This window comes from Electrophorus electricus, chromosome 4, assembly GCF_041902795.1.
Source record: "Electrophorus electricus isolate QZ-2024a chromosome 4, ASM4190279v1, whole genome shotgun sequence".
In the NCBI taxonomy this organism is placed as follows: domain Eukaryota; kingdom Metazoa; phylum Chordata; class Actinopteri; order Gymnotiformes; family Gymnotidae; genus Electrophorus; species Electrophorus electricus.
The window spans coordinates 22,271,638-22,293,767 of record NC_137500.1 but is presented as its reverse complement, the minus strand read 5'-3'; the positions used below and the strand labels follow the sequence as shown (position 1 = coordinate 22,293,767).

Genomic DNA, 22,130 nt, shown 5'->3' with positions numbered 1-22,130 from the left:
ATCAATAAGTTGCAGTAATTCACTTTTCCAATGCGAGGAAACCTCACATGACTCCAAATCCAGGTCCTGTAGGTCCAATGTCTCTAGGACATGCACCTTGTCCTTCTTTGACCTACGCTGCACATCTAAAACCTGTGTGCTTTGCATGCAGCAGTGGACTTCATCCCTGTGGATAAATCCTCCACTTCAATGCAGGGAGAAACATCTGCAATCTTTGCATTTCTTTTCGAAACCAGTGTGACTAGTGGGTTTGGTTACTCTGGGACCCACTGATCACCCAACATAGGAGTGACAACTCTTCCAACAAGTTTTAGTGTTTAGGCCTGGCTTTAAACGGAGTAAGCTCAACCATCACCATGCTGCCCATTGACATTGTTGAAGAATCAGGTAAACTACCCAAATCAAGATGTTCATTTTATGGTTAAAGCACCTCACAACTCTTGACTTTCACTGTACCTACTCTAGAACAGTACTCCCTCTCCATATTTGTGTTGGAAAGTAGTGACATAAATTGGCAGTGCTCACTATTCTAGCTATTGACATCAGCCTCCAATAAAAAAAAAACAACAGTCGTGGATGAAGGTAAGATGGCAATGTAAAACTAACAAAGTGACTCACAATGTTGTGTTTCAGTGCTACCTACAATGTCACTGGGTCTCATTGTCCTTGTCTGCGCTGCCCTCCCTTAAGCACAGACTGTTTAGTTTCCCTGGTGCTCTGGGAAAACTCTCATCCTCTCAGGGCAGTTGCAATGTGTGTGACCTGATGAATGGCATTAGAAACACAATGTTTGTTCCTGACAGTGCTGATCGGGGCATTTATCTGTAAACTGTATGTTTCCCCAAATGCTCTCCCTGATTCCCTTCAAAACATCTAGTCGCATCTGCAGTTTTTGTTGGGAGTTGGGGATGTTGCTGAAATACATGCCCAGTTTTGGATTAACAGAACATAAATATATTAACAAAAAATAAATATATAATGTTTTCTTGGTAATACCATTTTGAGCAGCCCTTTTTAGATTACATAAAAACTCATACAGTAACATATCAATGATGTAGCAGTAGTGAAGCATCTGAATACATTCAGTAGATCAATCAAGATTTTGGTCATGGTTAGGCTCAGGATTAGATTAGAATAGTGAACCATGAACACTAACACTAATGCTGACATGAGCAAGAACAATGACCGACAACTCACTATAGTAACACAGGGGTTTAAATACGTACCCTAGCGATATGTGAAACAAGGTACAGATGAGGTGAATTACAATGACAACAAGGGGGGCATGGTTACAGAGTCATCAACAAATATGACTCCACCAGCAGATGGTGGGCCATACCGCGTGATGTGTGGGTAGGGGAGTGAACCATTACAGCCCCCCCCCCCCCCCCCACACACACACACACAAAGCCATGGCTCACAACTCAGCCACTGATAGGGACAGGGAACCCCAGGCTACTGTGATACAGCAGAGTCTGGTTCCGGTACAGTGCAAGGCGTTCTAGGAGCCACCACCAAAGGAGGTCTCTCAAAAGAGAGAGGGAAAGGCAAACTCCGTTCCTATCCTGGGGTGGTATGACAGAGTTCAGTGGCAGCTGCGGCAGGAGCGAAGGTGCAGCGATGACCGGCGACTGCAGCAGCCTCAAAGGAACTGGAAGTGCAACAGCAACCAACAGCAAACAGCATGAGCCTCAAACAGACCAGGAGTGCAGAGGCGACCAATGGTGGAGCACCCTCAACAGGACCGGAAGCGTGGTGGCGATCAGCAATGACAGCAGCCTCGGCAGGACCCAGCCGGGACCCTACAGTGTGGCGTGCTTGCAGAGAAAATGAGCACAAACATAGACGAACAGTGTACTACACCCACAGGAACCTCCTGCTGGGAGGTTAGGCACTGGAGGCGTGTCCTTGGCCGTGTAGGACATGTGGAGGGGCACGTCTGCTCTGGGTCCAGATGCTCCAGGAAGTATTTCTCCTCACATGCTGCAAGCCACACAGGGTGAGGCCATCATGGAGGTGCAGCCCTTGAGGCAGTCCTCTTCCTGAGCTTTGGGTGGTTGAAAAAGAGAGAAAAGATGTTGGTAACGAGAACAGGACACGCAACTGAGCCCACTAGACCACCCATGTAGTGGTTCCAGAAGAGCCAATCTACTCCTCATGGGCCCTGCCTGGGAGCACTGGCACCATGGATGCATTGCAGGATTTATCTTTGATGTTAAGAAAAATGTCGTGAAGCTTCTTACCATGCCTTTTAAGCTTTTTGCACCTCCAAGTCTAGTCACCTGTAATAAACATTCTGTGGAGGGTTAGACTCCCCAATCATGCCCAAAATCTTATTATGTCCTTGTCACAGACTGCTCTGCCCCCATAAGTCACATGGTATGGCCCGCCACATGCAGGGGGACCCACATATGTACAGTGTTTATCTGTTTTGTAACCACGCCCCCCACGATTGCACACATGTGTACAGGATTTGCTGTTAAGTGTTAATGTGTCTATTTAAACCCCTGTCTATGTGTGCACCCTTTGTTGGTCATTGTCGCTACCTATGTCTCTTTGTGAGTCATAAATGTAAAAAGTAGCTGTAGCACGTAACGTCTGTGTTTGTTTCCACCATTTTGTATTTATGTGTATGTCGTTAGTGTCAAATGTTTAATAATGTTCACGTGCAGTTGTTTGTGAGTGCCACTTGTGTTGTCCGTGTTTAATTTTAATAATTGTCTTGCACAAACAAGGAATTCTGTGCGTCCTGCCCCGCGCCCTCTGGCACTTGGGCCAACAGCCTTACAGTCCTTGGAAGTGTTCTTTGATGTTTACTTGAACTTAAAAATATATTATTCTGTAATGTAATGTTAAGCAATTGATGCATATACAAGATGAATGATCCATTAAAAGTCAGTATAAACCATCCCATGAAAAAATAAATAAATAAAATATTTGAGATATTTTCAAAATAGTTAAATCAGGCAACCATATAATTAAGAAAGAATCAGATTTGAAATATCTATGCTGCACACAGCATGAAATGACCCCAATTAAGTTTTTGTCTTATTTATATATTTATACACCATAATTTGGTAATATTGGAGTGTGCCAATCATTTATGAATGTGGTCATTTATGAATGTGTATGTGTATTTGTCTGTGACAACTCTGGCTTCAGTGGGATATTTCACAAAGCAAAGTTTCTCAGTTTAGCCAGATATGGTAAGATCAAAGTTAAGGATTAGTCAATAGGAATGTCCCTCAGCTTCTCTCCTATTGTCTCATCTTCTCTCCTATTGTCCTATGTGGAGTAAATTTGGCATTAAGCTTTTTGGCTAAACTGAGAATGTTTTATGTATAAAGACATATTCTTTGTGTGTGCAAACATACAACAAAGCCTTATTCTGATCCTGATATTGGAGTAGTTGGCATACAAAGCAAATTTGCCATGGTTGAACCCTGCGTACCGAGCACTATCTCCGTTTGCCTCCTCGTCTACCGACTTGTTTTTGCCATCCGGTTACTGATTCTGTCTACTCCCTGTCTGGTTAGTTCGTAATCTAGGATTGCCCGCTTTTTTCACGTTTGGGTTGTTCATCAGTTTATGCCTGTACTTACCCCTTATGTTCTGGCTGCGATCTCTCTGGCTACTGACCTGCGCTTGCCCTCTGATTAAGGTTTTGGATTAATTAACGCTCGTCGATTATATCTGCAGGCGTCTGGTTCCCGTATGTATCGGTACAGTTACCTAGAACTCGTTTTGCTCTACTAATGCAATGCAGACTTACCAAGGACGAGGAAATGGATAACACCTGAGTGACAGGCGAACACGCGAATCATAGGAACATTTATTGATCTGAACAGATTTACGTTACATTTACGACTACACATAATGCTAGTTCAAGATATCTCTTAATTACATTTTGACTAGGCAAAATACCAAGGTAAGATATCGCTAACTAGAATGAATGACGCCAAGTTTGCAATTAATTTGTAAGGGAGCTTCAAATTCATTATTAACTATATGCAACATAAATTTAAGATGTGAAAAATTATATTATCAGTATTAGTAAAGCAAAGTATATATATATTCACTTTGTTTCGGATTAGTTTTAGGTCTAATCAATATATATTACATTTCTTCATGATTTAATGCATTGTTAATTAGATAGCCCTTGTATTTCAGATATTTCGATTGATCATTCCGTCTAGTCATAATGTGTTTGTGGTTATCTTAAACGATTATTCGACGACTTTACTAACGGATTTATGTAGCCCATTTTTAGCATGAAAGCCCGCCCCTATGGTAGAACAAATAATACAACTTGTTAGTTTTAAACTGCTTTGGGGTTTAGTATAAACTTTACACCCTAACTTACTATCGAACTTAGCTGGTAAAACGGACTGCAGACGCCATGATGTCAACAATACAAATATAGCAGTTTTTATCTGATATGCAAAACTACCCGTGAACTCGCGTATTCTAAGTTTTATATCTGTAACCCTAACAATGGTAAAATAGGCTTAGGAATAGATTTAAAAACGTTTTCTTTGGCTACTATTCTTTTCCCTTACAACGCCCTGCACACGTTTTGTATAGAACACTATAACAACACTATAGCAAAACAATGTGCCAGACATTATTAATAACCATTTTATGTGCTTCCTCATTAATGATCAACTGATCAATTCAAAATGCGTTACACAGTCCGTCATGCATACGATTTCTCGTATATCTAAAAATGTCATTTATATGGAAAGCCATTTTACCTATTATTTCTATTTTCATGAATTCAATTCATACATGTGAAAATTGTATTTTTAATATCAATAATTAAATTCTTACTAATACAAATTATATTCTTGATATCAAACATTTACTGGTAGAAATTTACACATGTATAAATTAAATTCATGATATCAAGACAAATGCGAATAAAAGATAAAACGGCTTACCATAGATTTATACTAGGTGTTATAAAATTAGAGATATCTATAATTATCTATATATCTCTAAAATGATCATTTCGCATTTTGGACGCTTCAAATAACGATTCAGATGACGTAATTAAAGAGATCTTAAAAGATATTTTAACTCGTCAAAATGTGATTATAGATATTCTGAATTGTCGTTCTTACTAGCAAGATAGTAAATGCGGATATTCTTAATTGTCATTTGAATAGTGTTGGGGAAAATATTCTTATTTCCTTTCACCCTGTCCCTCTGGTCTCATCGTCTGCCTCGCCTGTCTGGTTGATCCTCCTTCAGGGCTCTGCGGTACTTGTCTCAGAATGAGTGACACCAAGAGTGAGAGAAGCACGCACACTTTATTCAGTGACACATGGGAATATACAGATGGAGTAAGCAGAAATATGTAAATGACATAGGTGCAATATATTCAGAGATGATGTTCAGACAAGATATGATATGCATTGTCTAGAATGAGACAGTAACTCCAGACAATTTGACATAGCCTTGAACCTGTCTAAAAGTAAACAGCATAGGACAACATGAGAGAGAGAGAGAGAGAGAGAGAGAGAGAGAGAGAGAGAGAGAGAGAGAGTTGCATTGTAGAGAATTCTAACCTAGTAAATTTATAATCAAACACTATAATCAAATTCTTAGCTGCAAATGGAAAGTTCTCTGTCTTTTTGTATTGGGTGGAATAACATTTTGTTTGGTTAAAGGCTAGTGGTTACGAATTATACTTTATACTGTATTTTTTAAGTTAAACTACTGTATTCATATTTTAAAGCCTAGTTTGGAAAGCAATTTTTGAATCTAGGTGGTATAATATTGTATTCATATAATTCACAGATTTTAATGAAATAAATTGTAAGTGTAAGTAACTTTCACAGATCTGGTTTGAAACCTATCCACATCTGAAATAACCATTACGGATGGTATTTGTAAAAAAATCTGTGACCTCTGCTCTGATGCCGGATTGGTGCTGGCCCAGATCCAGGGACCGAATCAGTGCCAGTAAAAAATCCGTGTTACATTTTGCCCTGTCTTGATTTGATACCGCGCTTCATTACTATTAAAGTTGTCAATCACACAATAATGATAATGACATTAATGTACTGAATTTTTAAACACATTTATATAACGGAAATGTGGAGAAAACCTAGTTAAAATGCCACATTATCACTGTTCGAAATAGTGTTTGTCTCAAAATAGCGGCATTAAATAATCCGATCTAAAGCGGAAGGTAACATAAGTGATTCATTGTAAATGAATTCAAGCCTTTTTTAATGACGTGAAAAATATACATCTGAATTTTAAATAATTACTATTATAATTAAAAAATTCTTGTTAAGACGATGCATGTGATCCACGTAACTAATAAGTTCAATAGACTTTCCCTGAGTTATTTTTTGTAAAGGAGAACAGTAAAAGAGTGCCATCAGAAATACTGTGTCAGAGCCAGAGTACAGCCCAAAATCCAAGATCAAAAGAATATCAGGCAAACAATCCAGAGGGTAATCCAGACAGTAACCAGTCCATTAAAAACAGTAGAACACACGAAGATGATTTTCGTTAGATGAACGCGCATGTCCGCGCTCCCGGATTTGTGAAAGGGAATCTGAAGGCCAATAGAATCTTATGCAAGCCTGGATGTGGCCTACGGCCGTACCAGTGCGGGGAACCTGGCCACATCATGCTCCTTCTGTTATATCAAAACATGACTGCAGAACGCCAGAGGACGCCCACGAGCGACTACAGAGTGAATGGGGGTGAAAGGAGCTAAATAGGTAAAAACGAAAAAAAAAAAAATTAAATAGTTTCTCACCACCTGTCCAGGATCTTCCTTTAATTTTGGTAACTAGAAGTATGTATTACACTAAAAATAGCAAAGAAAATGTACCGTATATTTTTTGCCATTTTTTATTTTTATTTTTTTTTTTTTTTTACAGCAAACAGCTTTTGGGCAATAGAATGTTAAGACATATTCTATGGAGTGCTACTGGGCTGCTAGAATAGCAGATATTCTAGCATTTAAATAACAAAATAAGTCTGATTTACCTTTGGTTTACACTCTCCGATAATGAAGTGGCTCTTAATACTGCAATACTTTAGGAAACATGTGTCCAGTGCCCTAAAACAAAACAGGTTCAGCAAGTGCCATGATGTGGATACTGATATAACTTGGATGCCATGATAATCCCCAAAACATCTTACTAGAAACAGCCCCGCTCACGATACAAAATAAACACGAACAGCTGCAACTGGATCACAGAAAATATCCTCACTGCCATTTGTTAATAGAAACAAAAAAAGAAAATTCAGTTTTAAGTTTAGCTATTTGTAATGATGATGCAAGATCATTAATTTGCTTCCATTTAACCCCTCTTCCATATTTGTCTGAGTGGGATGTTCACAGCTTCCCTTCTCTATCAGTACAAAATGGCTTCCATAGGAACAATAACATTTTACGGAAATATAAAGGTTAAGTCAAATAATGATTAGTTACTGATGTTTAACTATAATGGTTTTATATTGTCTTGTTTATTAAGTTTATTAACATGTCAGAAATGATGTAGTGAGGTTTGAGAGTAGTTTTCTAATTGCTGTGTTGAAATAATACCATATTATGAATGTACTATATAGTGGTAATCAAGATAATCTTCTTTTTCTTTCATTTTCACAATGTTTTTTCCACATTGCTGTAGGAGACAAAAACAGAGGAGATTTTGCACAGAATAATAAAGCGAGATTCAGATTTTGCATATGAGGAAAATTCTGAGGATGTAGAGGAAGCGGTAGAGCGCTCTGAAGAAGAGACAGAAGGCTGACCAAATGAGCTATCAGACATGTGTGAACAGGAAACCTGGCCTCTTCTGTGGAAAAACACTGGCAAGTCAGTGTTTGTCATCGCCAAGGTAACCAAGCATAATGTTATCCATAATAAAATACCACAGTGCTACGTTGTTGTTATTAACTACAGCACAGTATTAAAAATAGTTTTTATTATAGTAAACAACTAATAATTACATTTCATTGTGATCAAAGTGACTGGAGATAAAATAATTAATCTGGTTATTTACAAACATAGTGTCACGACTGGCCACCCTCCTGGCGTCCCTGTTTCCATAGATTCCCTGTCGTGTCTGTGTTTCTTTACTTCCTTGTGTCTGTTCCTTGGTTTCGTTTTCTCCGCCCCTGTTCCTGAATTCCAGTCCTTGTTTTGGTTTTCGCTGTTCATATGTTCACCTGTGACTGTTTAGTACTGAATTGTCTTTGTTATTTAAGCCTTGTGTTTCGTTTCCCAGGTTGACGGTTATTTTTGGTTTGTTCCGTCGTGTTTCGATTGTTTTCGCTTAACACTGGCGCCGCCCCCTTGCTTTGTCGTTTTCCTCGGTGTTTCCCCCATGTCTCTGTTTCTTAGCCTTCCGTGTTTTTGTTACCCTCGCTCAATAAAGAGCCTCTTGCATTTGCATTCTGCCTCTCGCCTCATTCCTGCTGGATACGTTACACATAGTTTGATATTTTTCCATCCCAATAGATTCAGATATGTGCTACCTTTGCTTTCTGATAACCACAATGACCTTACAAACAAACTGTACCTTTCCTAATAAATTGATAGCAACATATTTGAAGCCTTGGCAGCATTCATAAATCAAAGGGGTTTGCAAGTTAGAGGTGTCTCTGAATACCACACCTTAGGAAATTAAAGTGTTCTTAGATCCACATTGCCTGCTTTGGAATCAAGATGTAAATAAAAGTGCAAATAATGAGCAATAAAATGGCAAGAGATAGATTCAAGGTCATAAACCTATTGAAAATTGTAAATGATCTGGATCTAATGGATGGAAAACAGACATTTTGTGGAAAGTCAGACCTCACCTTGACAGAGTCAGGCAAGGCTGTATTAGCCTTGAAAAACTAGGAAAGCTCTGCATCAATGAGCAATTAATTCTTTTATAAGATGCTGTTCAATTAGGCAGTTTTTTTTTCTCCAGGCAAACTGTATCCTACTGGCTTGAAGGTGTTTAAAATTGAGTTTGGAGGGGATGAGGTTGAGCTCCAACGGACTGGCATAGGATATTTTTACATCTTATTCCATGTGTAAGTACAATTTGTCCTTGCTTCTCCAAATGGTTTAATGCTAGATTATGAAATGTATCAGGGGAAAAATACATTTGCTGACAAAAAACAGTCACTGTGCCAGCAGCACTCCTAGGTGTGGTTGAATCTCTGCCCACAGGAAGTCAGCTGTTCTTTGACAGGTATTTCACAACAATGAACCTGATGGATGTATTGCTGGAAAAGGGTCTTACTGCAGAATCCTAATTAAAGGATCCTAAAGACATGTCAACTTAGTGGTCACAAGTAATTGCAAAAAAAAAGGCAGAGGAGCTGCCATCCTGAGATGACCATTACAAAATGGTTTAACAACAAACGAGTCCTAATAATGTCTAAAATGCATAGAAAAGATCCTGAGGATAGCTGCACAAGAAGGTCCAAAAAATCACATCAAACATCCAAGTGAGAAAACTAGCAGTGATCAGAGAACACAATAAAAACATGGGTGGGGAGGACTTGTGTGACAAAATGCTGAATTTCAAGCAGAACCAAAAAATGGACTACCCATGTAATCGGTCACTTCTCTGACTTTGCCATCACAATCTTCTGGATCCAGTACAAATCTGACAGCAAAGTCCTAAATCAACCTGCAAAGGACACTCAACAATACTTGGACTTCAAGTTGCATCTGGCTGAAGAGCTGAAGAATAGTGAAGACAGTGATGAAGAATATGAATCACCAGTGAAAAAGAGAATTCCACAACCAGAGCTATCTGGGAATAAATATGGAGCCATGCACATGGCAGAGATAGTGGATTGCAAACATGCAAAAATATGGTTCGCAAAAACAAGACATACATGAGATACATCAAATGCAAATGTTTCTCTGCATCACCAAAAAGAGAACTTGGTTCCTGGATCATCATCACTAAAAATTTAAATAAAAAAGTTGAAAATCAAAGTAATGCAAAAGCAGATTACATATTTTATCTTAACTGTTACATGCTTATTTTTTTCAGGGATAGAATTTTAAAAAGCAAATAAATGTAAAAGAAACAGAATGAAATTATTTTTGTTAAATTGAAATTGAAGGCAGTAATACAGAATGTGATATTGTTCAGTATGCATCTGGTTTAATCACCAGATTTAACCAGATTTATTAATGGAATGTAAAAAATGCAGAAAAGTTCATTTTCCCCATTAAAATCATTCTGATGGACATTGTTAAATTAAAAATAAAATACATTTTCAAAAACTAAACTGTAAGATGTTTCTCACTATAAAGAGACAGAAAATCACACAAAAAGCTAAACTGGAAGACTTTTGACTGGATCTCAGGAGGATAGAATATCATTAATTCATTGCATTAATTGGGCAGTGGTACAACAGTGGGTAGAACGGAGGGGAACAAGCTGGAAGGTTTTGCCATGCAGTCACTGTTGGGCCCTTGAGCAAAGCCCTTAACCATCTTGGCTTGAGGGCTGCTGTACAATGGCTGACCCCACACTCTGACCCCAGCCTTCAAAGAAGCAGTGATATGTGTAAAAAATCATTTAATTATACTGTACATGCATATATGTGTATATCATCAATAAAGGCATTCCATCTTGCCTAGAGCTTCTTCTAATTCTTCTAATCTCCTCTGTTTGACTCCTAGGTGGATAATAACACACACACGGGCAGTGTCTGCACACACCCTGTAAAGTCAACCGTGTAAGCAGGAAGAGAGGGAGCATCAGGCCAGGTTTCCCACCATCCTGTACATTCTGACTGTCCTGCATGTGCCTCTTTCCACACTGATGCAGTGATGAATGCAAGGTTTCTGCTGAAGATTCACCTTTGAATGAACCCAGCTGATGCTTACTGGAGCTGTTTTAATTACGCTCAATATTCTTTAATAAAATATAGTGAATAGGAATGAACTGATGTTGTGCAAAGCAAGGACTATAAACAGATCTGTCCTTTAGTCTTTGCTTCTGTGTGGTTTTCTACAACTATTTTCTGATGTCAAAAAACTTACACCGCCACTGCCCATTAGCATTACCATGTAAGAGAGCACATCATAAAACATTTACATTATGACATTTAACAGATCCTCTTATCTAGAGTGACTTACAAATGTTCCTCAACAATAGTGTTAAAGATTTTTGTGGCAACATCAAGAAGCTCAGGCCATCTTCCACTGGGGCTCAAGAGTTCCAGCTAAAGGTGGACAGGCCACATGCGTTTGTGCTCAAGAATCAATTGGAGGAGGCAGCTCTTCCTGCTGGTAGGCCTCTGCATGACATCAGCTGCCATGTACCTTATAAGCCCCTCCCACAGATCTCCCTCCATCTTCCTGCAGTCACTGCTGGGCATCCTCCTCAACACATACGCTTGCCAGCAGTGCATTGTGGGGCACGAGAACACCACTTGGTTCTACAATAAACTTAACCTAACTATTCAGCCACTTCTGACCAAAGCAAACAGGGACATGACCAGTGAAACCTATGGACGGTGGACGGTGGACGGTCAATAAAAGTCTTTATTGTTTTTACTTTTTCCCAGTGAAGGCCTAAGTGAACTCCTACACTGCATAATTCATTGCTTTCCATACATTCCTTTCCTAACTAGTTGAATCAGTTACACTAAGGAAAAAGGAGGACTGACAAACACTGACATAAGGTGATGAATAGCAGTCCTGGAGGATCCTGAAATTTTAACACTTCAGACCTGTATGTGAAACTGATTCAAAAACTAAGTGTTTTAGCACAAGCAGGTGTGAGCAGGAAAGGTACAAAACTGTGCAGAGTTGTTTGAGAGCACAAAATAGAGACTTCCCATTTTAACTATATTGGAATTGAACCTTGTAGGTGTAAATTGGAAACAGATCACTTGGGCAAAAACATGTGAACCTCTTGTTATTGATGCTAAAAATCTAAACGTAACTTAAACAAGAAAGAAACTGTGGTACAGGGTGTGGTGTGCTTGGTTGGTCCTAAGAGTTTCAAGGAAGCTAAGGATAAAAATGTCTCAGCATACTTGATGAAGGGCTCTTGGACCATTATTGTGTTTTCTTTACATTCTCTGTCCTCGCCTCTCTTAACACCTCTAAGCTTCCTGTATGTTTGGCTTCATTTCATTATTAAAACAGTGACAGACTACTGGTACAAGAACCAAAAGCTGCTGAACCACAATACCCAGAATTTCATTAATTTCAATACCCAGAACCATCCAAGCATGGCATGATTAACGGAAAGTAAGCAATTTAATTATTTGGTAGAATGGGGGAAGAGAAAGAAATGGCAAGGAAAAAGTAAAATGTATAGATGAACATGCAAACAAAGGGAAGAAAATGCAAGTTTAAAACTAAACATTTAATGAAACAAAAGTAAACTGAAGACTAGTGCACAAATGAAAACAAAAACCCAAAGCATCAAAAAGTTAAAAACACAAAAGAGATTTTATAAGGAGAGAAACAAAGAGCTAACAGGTGGAATGATAAATAAAACAAACATACAACACCTGAGTGTGGGTGTGGTAAGAAAACCAAAATATAAAGCAGTGGAATCTGTAATGCAGGGAAGGTAAAGGGTGAACACACGTGTGAAGCACTGCCGTCTCGGACGTGAGAGTGAGCAGACTCCAAAGCAGGGGAAGCCATAATGAAAACCATAGACAGGGACAGTGTAAATGAATAACAAGTTTAATAACAGAAACACCAGGAGAACAATAAAGAACAAAACCCAGGAACAAACAAAATGATTAGGCTAATCAGGGTGAGGATGAGCACTAGATAAATAAGGGAGCTAAATATTAAAGGAAGATACAGGACAACAGTGAAGTATGAAACTAAGATAAACAGGGTAGAAAGACAAGAGTACAAATAACTTAACTAGGTAAACAACCAAGACTATAATACAGAAAACAGATTTAAAAGGAAAACCAAAAACATTTGCATGACTGATCAAGGGGATAGAAACCTAAAAGGGAGCAAAGCAAGGAGGAAATAAACTAGATTAAGGTTTACAATTATGGATCAGGAAAGCAATGTAGATGAGAACACCAAGATAATGTAAAGCGGGCAGGAGAAAAGAATAAACTAAGCTCCGGTCCATGAGCTTGACAGAAACAAAAAGACACAACGTAAACAAAAAGCCATGTAGTTGCCACTGCTACCAAGCAAAGGGGGGGATGGGGACCATTACAATACCTCCCATTAAATGTGTGCCTCCCAGCATGTAAGGGTAAAGGTGACAGAGGTGAGACAGGGAAACACAGCTACACCAGAACTCTTCCCTAAACTGCACAGCCCAGCCATCCTACACACAGGATGTAGATGTCACCACATTACCCAGAGCACCAGACCCAGCGGGCACTGTGCCACCCAGAGCCCAGGAACCACCATGTCATCCAGTACTCAGGCCAACCTGCACAGCAGTCAGATGTAGACCAGTTGCCCCTGAAGGGCAGGGGCCAGGAGCTTCCCTAGTGCTATTGCCCCCCCCCCCCCCCCCAAGAAAATCCAGGTGGGAATCCCCCTCTGGGAAGGGTGACTCTGGACAACAAACCCTTGGTCTTCTGAGTTGGAGCTGCTGAAAGGTTGAGAGGATGGCTCCTGGTCTGGTGTGGAGTCCATGGTATATCCTGCCTAAGGGAAGGAAGGCAGGAGCAGCACAGATGTCCCTGGTGGGTTTTGTGGGCTAACCATGCCTCCTGTGCATACCATGCCCATTTGGAGAACTCACACTGATATAATGCAATGAAGCAATATGAATAGAACTCTGAACTTGAACATTTCTACTCATCTGAAGACAAAATCATATACAGTCCTATATTAAGGGCCAAAATAGTCATTTTCAGACAGTTTTCTCTGTTCTGGATGGTTAGAGCACCATGTTGCTTAGTGTTTCCTGCTCTATATGCCTGATTCAGCCACGAATAAAATGAATACTCAACACACCCAAAGTGACTATGACTCCTTCTGTTTTCTTTGTGTGTATAGAGGCTGCAGCAGGAGCGCGGGCCATACAACCTAACTGTGGTCCTGGATAAGTTGTTCCGCACCATCCCAGGTGAAGAGCTCTATATGGATGTTGGACCTACCCACTGCCAGATATGCGCCATGGTTGGGGAATTCCGGAAACCTCCGCTCATCCTGTTATGGGAGTTTCATTGACTCCAACGATTTCATCATCCAGTAAAAGCCCCTATCTTATGAATTAGAGTCCCTGAATGCCAATATTGTTTTATTTATTTTTTCTTCTAATATTGCCTAGTCTAGCATATATTAGTAATTTTGGTGTCAGCTGTTCAGAGTTCAGAGTTTTGCCATTGCACTTCCTCTTTCCCATGTCAGTAGACAAATTGAGCACATATGTTTCCTAGGGAGGACAAACCTGTTAATCTGAGTGGTGTGCCATGTGCTTATACCACACCGAAATAGACAGGAGTCTCTAACAGAGCTGAAATGTGAGACCCTACTGCCATAAGAAAGGGGGTTTTGTTTTAAGGTCTGACTGAGGCCATGTGCCTGGTGATTTTGATTTCCAACTACAGAAGTTCCCCTGCTCTCATGCTATAAAAAAAATTAAAAATGAAATACAGAGGGGACCAGAGTCCTGCTTCTTATGTACCTTACATCTGCAAAGTTAGCAAATGAAGTAATATGAAACTAGACTTTGACAAAACAAAATAAAATTAAGATATTTTTAAATAGAGGATTGGGTAGATTATTTAAAAATAAATACTGAATAAGCATATTTAAGCAAGGTCTAGATAAATATTAAATGCAGTGTTATAAACACTGAGTACAGCTTATTGCTGCACAAAGTAAGCATTTGTAAGTAGTAAGTTTTGAGTAGTTTGGGTAGTGCAAAGAAATTGAATAATATTATATTATGAGGGGAGGTGCTAGTTTGCAAACTTTAAGATTTTCACAGACACTTCTGCAGCACTTGTTATGTAGAGACTAAAAAGAGAGCAAGAGCACACAGCCTGGAGCTTCACCAGTGCTGAGGATCAATGGGTCTGACAATGAGATGAATTTTTCCAATCCATAATTAGAGAACTACAACAAATGAAACCTTCACTGTTCATTTAAGCATTAAGTATGTGCAGAGCTGAAGGAGAAATTGCTAATACAGTCTTTTGTAAAAGCACGCTTGTTCCTTGTTTTAATTGTGAAATGAACTGTGATTATCAAAAGATCCTGCTGTCTCGTACCTGTTTTACACCCCACACACTGACTAAAGTGTCAGTTTACACTGCTACTGGATTCTGCTCTCCAACAATCTCTGGTCTTCCTGCTGCTATCTGCTGTGTACACTGATGGAGTTTGCCTGCTTGTACTGTGTCTTCCCAGCTCTCTTCGATGTCTGAGTGCCTCTGATTCACTGCTCCTTCTCTGCCCTGTGAGCTGAACAGGCACAAAAATAACCTCGGGTGTTTCTCAGGAACAATTCTAACTTTCAGATGGAGAATTGAATGCTTTAGCTGGTCTCTTCAGCCTGGGCTCACCACAAACTGAATTTCATAGACAATTGTATTATATTTTTGGAGCAAGGTGAACTTTTTATGCTGGAAGGCATAAATCCAAATCTCTTTGGATCGCAGCTGCTGCATTTGAATATATTCCACAACATCAATTACGCACCTTTAGACTGACATTAAAAACAAATCAGGAAGCCTAGTATACTGCGGTACACCACCCCCTAAGGATTGAGAAGACTAATGTGTTAGAAACAACAACCTACTATTTTGGTATTGTGTAATAGCTGGTGGCATGGCTATTACTACTATTAGATACTATTAGATCTAAAGAGCACTGACTACCTGCCTATAAGATCTTAATTGATTATAGTGAAGCTGGACAATCTATCCAAAGTATCATGTGTGTTAAATGCTGCATCTCTTAATGTTAGGTTGTTAGCTAACAAAAATTTTACAATAGACCAAATAGTTGAAGATTATATGTTGGATATTACCTTTCTAACTGACTCAGCAATGATAAAGTTTTTCTAAATGAGGCAACCCCACCTCAATATTGATATAGCATCTAGCATGTATTTTTCACAGCAAGATGTGTCTTTTGGGGAATACTGCACTTTTGAATATCTTGCTATTAAGCTGAGGGGAAAAAAATCAGTTCTAATGATTGTCCTATACCACCTTTCTAGACATCATCCTGATTTCCTTGATGAATCTGGCTATCTGTTAATGAAAATAAAGTCCTTCTTGACATGCCCAGGATCTTACTAGGATCCTACTACTTGTGAATTTACCATGTTATTATATTCTTTTGACCTCACACAACATGTAATCGGTCTTACACATAACACATGGCCATACTTTAGACCTAATAATATCCCTTAAGGTAGAGTCCAAGGTGCCAAGCATACTTGATGAAGGGCTCTTGGACCATTATTGTGTTTTCTTTACATTCTCTGTCCTCGCCTCTCTTAAAACCTCTAAGAAAACTGTCACAAAGCAGTACCTTACAGATACCTTTGTGACATGGTTTTTTAACCTTTTTAGCTCACTACCTTCTATTTAAGGCTTTAACTTCTGAGAGCCTGACAGCTTTACATTAAGACTAAATGAATATATAAATATGCCTAACACATCTAACAACCAAGCACAGGCACAGTATTTCTAAAACGCCATGGAAGACTCAACCCCACTAGTTAAGTTAAAGAGAGACTGAGTTGAACTAGGTTCACTGTCCACCTAGAAATTTGTAAAGCTCTCCAAACCAAACTCAATGTGCAGACCAGAAATGCGAGGCCAGCGTATGTTTCTAGACTGATAGACAGCCAACAAAATAATTCTAAATTCCTGCTTGCAACAATTGACAAGCTGCTTAACCACTCTCCCCACACCTCATTAGAACCTTCTAATGATAAATGTGAGGAATTCACTGAATTAATTAATAGTAAAAACTCTTCCATTTTGATTAGCCTTATACAAGGACACAAGCCCACTATCAACTTGTTATGCCATAGCATACCATAGCACAGCACCTTCTGAATTCTTAGAGATTGACATTGAAACATTGAAAAGTGATCTCATTATTAAATACTACTAGCTGTCTTTTAGACACCATACCCACAAAATTCTTTAAACAAGCCTTTGCTGCACTATTGAAAGACATTGTTAATATTGTCAATCTGTCACTTAGACAAGGTATTTACCCACAAAGTCTAAAATCAGCAGTTATCAGGACTCTTCTAAAACAGAACAAACTAAATCCCATTACCCTCAATAATTACCGACCGATCTTTAACATCCCATTTTTGGGAAAGATTACTGAGAAGGTAGTTGCTCTTCAACTTCAGTAATATTGAAATAATAATTAACTAAATGAGACCTTTTAATCTGGATTTAGAATTCATCACAGAAACCACACTAACCAAAGTCCTGAATGATCTTAGACAAAACCTTGATGCCTGTAACCTGCCTATATTAGTTCTTCTTGATCTCAGTGCTGCATTTGACACAGTAAACCATTTTATCCTGCTAAACCCCCTGAGAGATTGGGTTGGCCTAATTGGTATTGCTTTGAACTGGTTTCAGTCATATCTAACCAATTATGAGTACTATGTCACACATTGACATTTACAGCATTAGCTAACACTTTTATCCATAGTGACTTACAATTCTGACTTGAGCAACTGAGGGTTAAGGACCTTGCTTAGGGGCCCAACAGGAACCAGGCAGTGGTGGGGATTGAAATGGCAACCTCCTGATTACTAGTCACACTTCATTCTGATTACTTCACACTTGGGAAAAGTACCTCTAAACACAATCCACTATCTTGTGGTGTCCCCCAGGGCTCAATTTTAGGGCCAGCAATCTTTAATCTCTGTATCTATTGGCCACAGTCATCAGTAAATATAATATATCATTTCACCATTATGCAGGCAAAACACAATTGTATATACCCCTAGCCACTGACCCTCAGTGTTCCATTGACCTCATTTTCATCATTGCTATCAGATATCATGAGATATCAGTGATGACAAAACAGAATTTATCATCATCAGGAATGGTCGTGAGCATACTGATGCAGCAAATTATCTGGAGTCCCTATCAGTTAAAGCCCAAGATTATATAAAAACCTTGGTGTTACACTAAGCACCAACAAGGATACTCAGCTCAGCTAACAAAAACAAAAATCAAACTCAATAAAACTCAATAAAACTGGTTCTTTCACTCTGTGTATTGATGATATAGCTCTGTCCCCCTTACCCTGGTAAGTTGGGTGTTATCCTCGATGCAATTATTTCATTTGATATCCACGTACGCATTACATTCCATCTTGTTATTCAGCACCACAGAAACTGACAATCTTGTGCAATGTTGAAAAACTGCATCTTGTGCCTTAATACAGGACTTGATTTAAAAATGCCTTTTCAATCAGTAGAGCTCAGACATAAAATCCATTGGCAACAGTGACGTTATAGCTACAAAGGCTTCATTTGAGTGTCATATGTTGCCAACACTAGTATGGGGTGATCAGTGAGGATGACAAGATTTTTTTTATTTGATTTATTTGATTGAGTTGATGATTGATAGTATTTGTGTGTACATGCAGAATAAACAAGGCTACCACAAAAGGTTACGAGCGAGATGTGGCAACCAGGTCTACACACCATGTGATGTACCCAGAGAGTGCTAGAGATCTGAATGGCAACACCAATCTTCTGCTGGTGCCTTTCAAAATCCTGGACCTGCAGTGGATTATTAGTGCCCTGAGCACTGGTAAGCAATGTATAGTTTTTTTTTTTTGTTTGTTTGTTTTTTTTTGTGTGTGTGTGTGTGTGTGTGTGTGTGTGTGTGTGTGTGTGTGTGTGTGTGTGTGTGTGTGTGATACCTAAGCATAATGGACAGGTTTGTTAAACTAGAGGTGGGATTAAAAACTTCAGGATATTGCATCAGCATAAAAAGGGTCATACCTCAAGTCTTTAAGAGAGTCAAGAAAGAGAGTCAATCTTAAAATTCTACCATCTTATCTATAGACTGTCTAGACTGGAATCTATGATCAGTTCTTACATGTCTGTTTGACCTGGTCTTTATCTTGCTTGGAACCAGTTTCTACTACTTCTTGTCACAGTTGGCCCCTCCCTAGTGTCCTGGTTTCTATGGTCTCCTCTCTCGTGTCTGTGTTTTGATTTACGTCCTTGATTTCACTTAGTTTTCTGTCCCCTTTAATTTCACCTGTGTCTTGGTTAGTTGGTTAGTTCTTGTTTGCTAATCTGTAGTTCTCGTTAATTTGTGTTTGCTTCAGTGTTTTGCAGGTCATTGTTGTTTAACATCTCATCCTGTTATAATGTTTTCACCTAGACAATGTTTTCTCTGCCTGATTATTGTTTTGTGTTCCCCACTTTGTTCTGTTTCTTTGTTCATCCTGTTTTATTTTCATCGCCATGTCTGTTATTTGTTGTGGATCTCTCTTTCTTCATGTTTTGGCCCTGGACCATTCTATCGACCCTGATTCTGGATCTGTTCTTTAGTCAGCATTTGTATCCAACTCATGTTTGCTTTGCATTACACTACTCCCAATTATATAATAAATAAATAATCTAATAAATTATTATAATAATAAAATGTTAATATTATAATTTCTGCTGAGATTTAAATATGAAAAGTATTTGCTTTTATTTCAGTTTTATAAACTTTGATGCATATGTAAAAATCTCATTCTCTGTCTCTGTCTCTTTGTCTCAGCACATACATGGCCGTTAGGCCTTGAATCAAAGTTAACCGGAATAAGGTGAATTTCTTTTTATTGAAATGTTGCACTTCTTTGACTATCAGACCAATGCTACCCCTGTATCTACTCAAAGATACAGAGAGATTCATATCCACAGTGAGGTTCATTGTTATTGTTTTTGTTGTTTTAACTCACAGGTGTTGGTGCTGAGCCCTATTTTTCAGAGGTACATCTATGATGGAAGGACACAGAAGATACCCATCAACTGGCTTCCTCTCTCTTATCTTCGCTCTACACATATGCAGTGAGGTATTTGCGGTTTTTTGCTTTTTTATTACATTTACAATGTTGAGGCAATTTTTAACAGCTTTATTTGACTGAGTCTACTTGCCTAGAACAATGATACAATATTGCCCTCTTGAGGGCTATGTGTTAACCCCAGCTATTTTAATTCTTGGAATTATAATCAACTGAAAATTACCCATTCAGGTGATCTGCAATACAACAAGAAATTGTTTTACAGATAAACATATATTGTGAAAGAATTCCATTTAATTCTGATCATGAAATGTGCTACACTAGAGGGTCTTAAAAAAACAAAAACAAAAACAAAAAAAACACTTTTTTGATTTTGCCAGACACCTGGACCATGTCTGGAACTCCTGTAGGTGTGTACCCAGGTGAATGTGTTTGGAGCTGACCAAAATGGAAACTGGCACCATTACTGGTAGAAGAAAACATTGCTCTTGTCTTTAAGGAAAACACGTGTTCATGACGCAAACCAAGAGCACATCATCATACAGATGCTTGCAGATGCTTACAGATGCTTCCCATGGTCTTAATACCAGTTGAAAGTATAGTCAGACTTTCTAAAAACAGACTCTCTATAAGGTCTCTGATTTTATTTTTCCTCTTGTTGATTTTGATCCATTTTTTTTAATTTTTCTTGTTGATTTTTGATCCAGTCTCTAGATTTTGTGGATCAAAATGTCATATTATTATAGATGGTGAAGAAATATTGAAATTTTGGATTATACATTTTCAGCCTATATGAAAAAGGCTCTCTAACTGTAGCTCCCTTTCGCTAGTCCAAGATGTGACATAATTACTGCACATAATTATTGTGCATATTACTGCACGTCAGTCATCAGAGAGAATTATGGGTATGAGATGTAATGGGGTATCTAAATTTGGTGAGATGACTCTCATCAGCAATATATAGTTGGCATATAACATGGCTGGTAACAAATTTATCTAATGTATAACCACCAACTTGTCACGTTATTACCTGCGATTGGAAGTCATAGGAAATAAGCACTTTATTTCTCACAAAGAAAAAGAGAAAGTGGCTATCTGAGACATGCGCATAGAGATTAAAAACCAAAGAGCAATAGAGGTCAACATTCAAATAAATATGAGAGGTGTTTGGTTTTCTTTCTTTTTTTTTTTCTTGTACTATACTGCTCCTACTTCCAGCAGGAATAAAAACATATTCTGTCAACATTTTCTTTTTGTATTTCTTTTTTTTTTTCTAAAGTAATTCTGTGAGTAAAAAAAGAAAAATAAAATATTAGGTAGTTTCAGCTTCTCTTATTACCAAGTTAAATAAAAATATCTTGTTACCAAATTTAAAAGAGTCTGACTGTCCCACAGATTCAGTCTGCACCATTTGATTTCGTTTTCTTTGCTTAATTATCACAGCCCCAGCAGTCAGTATGACCTGATGACTCAGTGAACACACTCCAGTTGTGGGCAGAGACTATACAAGCAACACAGCATGTGGAAACATTAGGGACAAGTAGAGAGAACTCTACACCATATTCTTTGCTGAAAAGCAAAAGTGATCTATTACTGGGGACATGCCAGACAGGAGTGAATATGGTACATCCATGGTGCTAAATGATCTGAAAGCTTTGACATCATTGACAAACTACCTTACATGGTAACCATTTGGACCTCAGTGTAAAATAGAACTTGCTCTAGCTTCTGGGAATTTTACTGATTTTACTATTCTCCAAAATAATGTTTGCATAAATACACCATACACCACTTTCTGTTAGAATTCTCTGAATTATTATGTAAGCTCTTTCTGCCACGGTTGGTCCCTCCAACGTCCATGTTTCTATGTTTCCCTGTTTCGGGTTTTGCTTTACTTCCTTGTGTTTCCATTCCTTAGTTTAGTTTTCTCTGCACCTTATTATTTGCACCTGTGTCTTGTTTAACTCTTATTCATGTATTTAAACCCCATCTTGTTCCCTGCGTCTGGGCTGTTCATTATAAGTAGAGCCATTGTTTGTTATTCCAGATTCTGAGCCTTCATTTGTCCTAGCGTCTATGTTATTCCTGTACTCTTTGTTATAGCCTGCATTCCCTGTTTTTCTTCGTGTGCTTTTGTTTGTTTGTTTGTTATTATGTATCCCTGGAT

General features: G+C 38.6%; 1 long non-coding RNA gene and 1 pseudogene across 5 annotated transcripts; both read left to right on the top strand.

Moving 5' to 3' along the window:
- Positions 1–3,789: 3,789 nt before the first annotated feature.
- LOC145657642 (uncharacterized) lies at positions 3,790–10,955 on the top strand. 4 transcript variants are annotated; one of them, XR_014123518.1, is made up of 5 exons: positions 3,807–3,928; positions 5,169–5,262; positions 7,659–7,868; positions 8,949–9,054; positions 10,670–10,955. It is a non-coding gene; the product is annotated as an uncharacterized LOC145657642 (long non-coding RNA). The 4 variants fall into 4 exon arrangements; XR_014123517.1 differs by lacking the exon at positions 5,169–5,262 and having other exon boundaries at positions 3,790–3,928; XR_014123516.1 differs by lacking the exon at positions 3,807–3,928 and having other exon boundaries at positions 5,134–5,262.
- Positions 10,956–11,233: 278 nt separating this feature from the next.
- LOC113591993 (CMP-N-acetylneuraminate-beta-galactosamide-alpha-2,3-sialyltransferase 1-like) lies at positions 11,234–21,159 on the top strand (annotated as a pseudogene). Its single transcript, XR_014122984.1, has 6 exons — positions 11,234–11,515; positions 13,997–14,191; positions 18,587–18,784; positions 19,720–19,765; positions 19,903–20,014; positions 20,386–21,159. The product of XR_014122984.1 is annotated as a CMP-N-acetylneuraminate-beta-galactosamide-alpha-2,3-sialyltransferase 1-like (transcript).
- Positions 21,160–22,130: the final 971 nt, after the last annotated feature.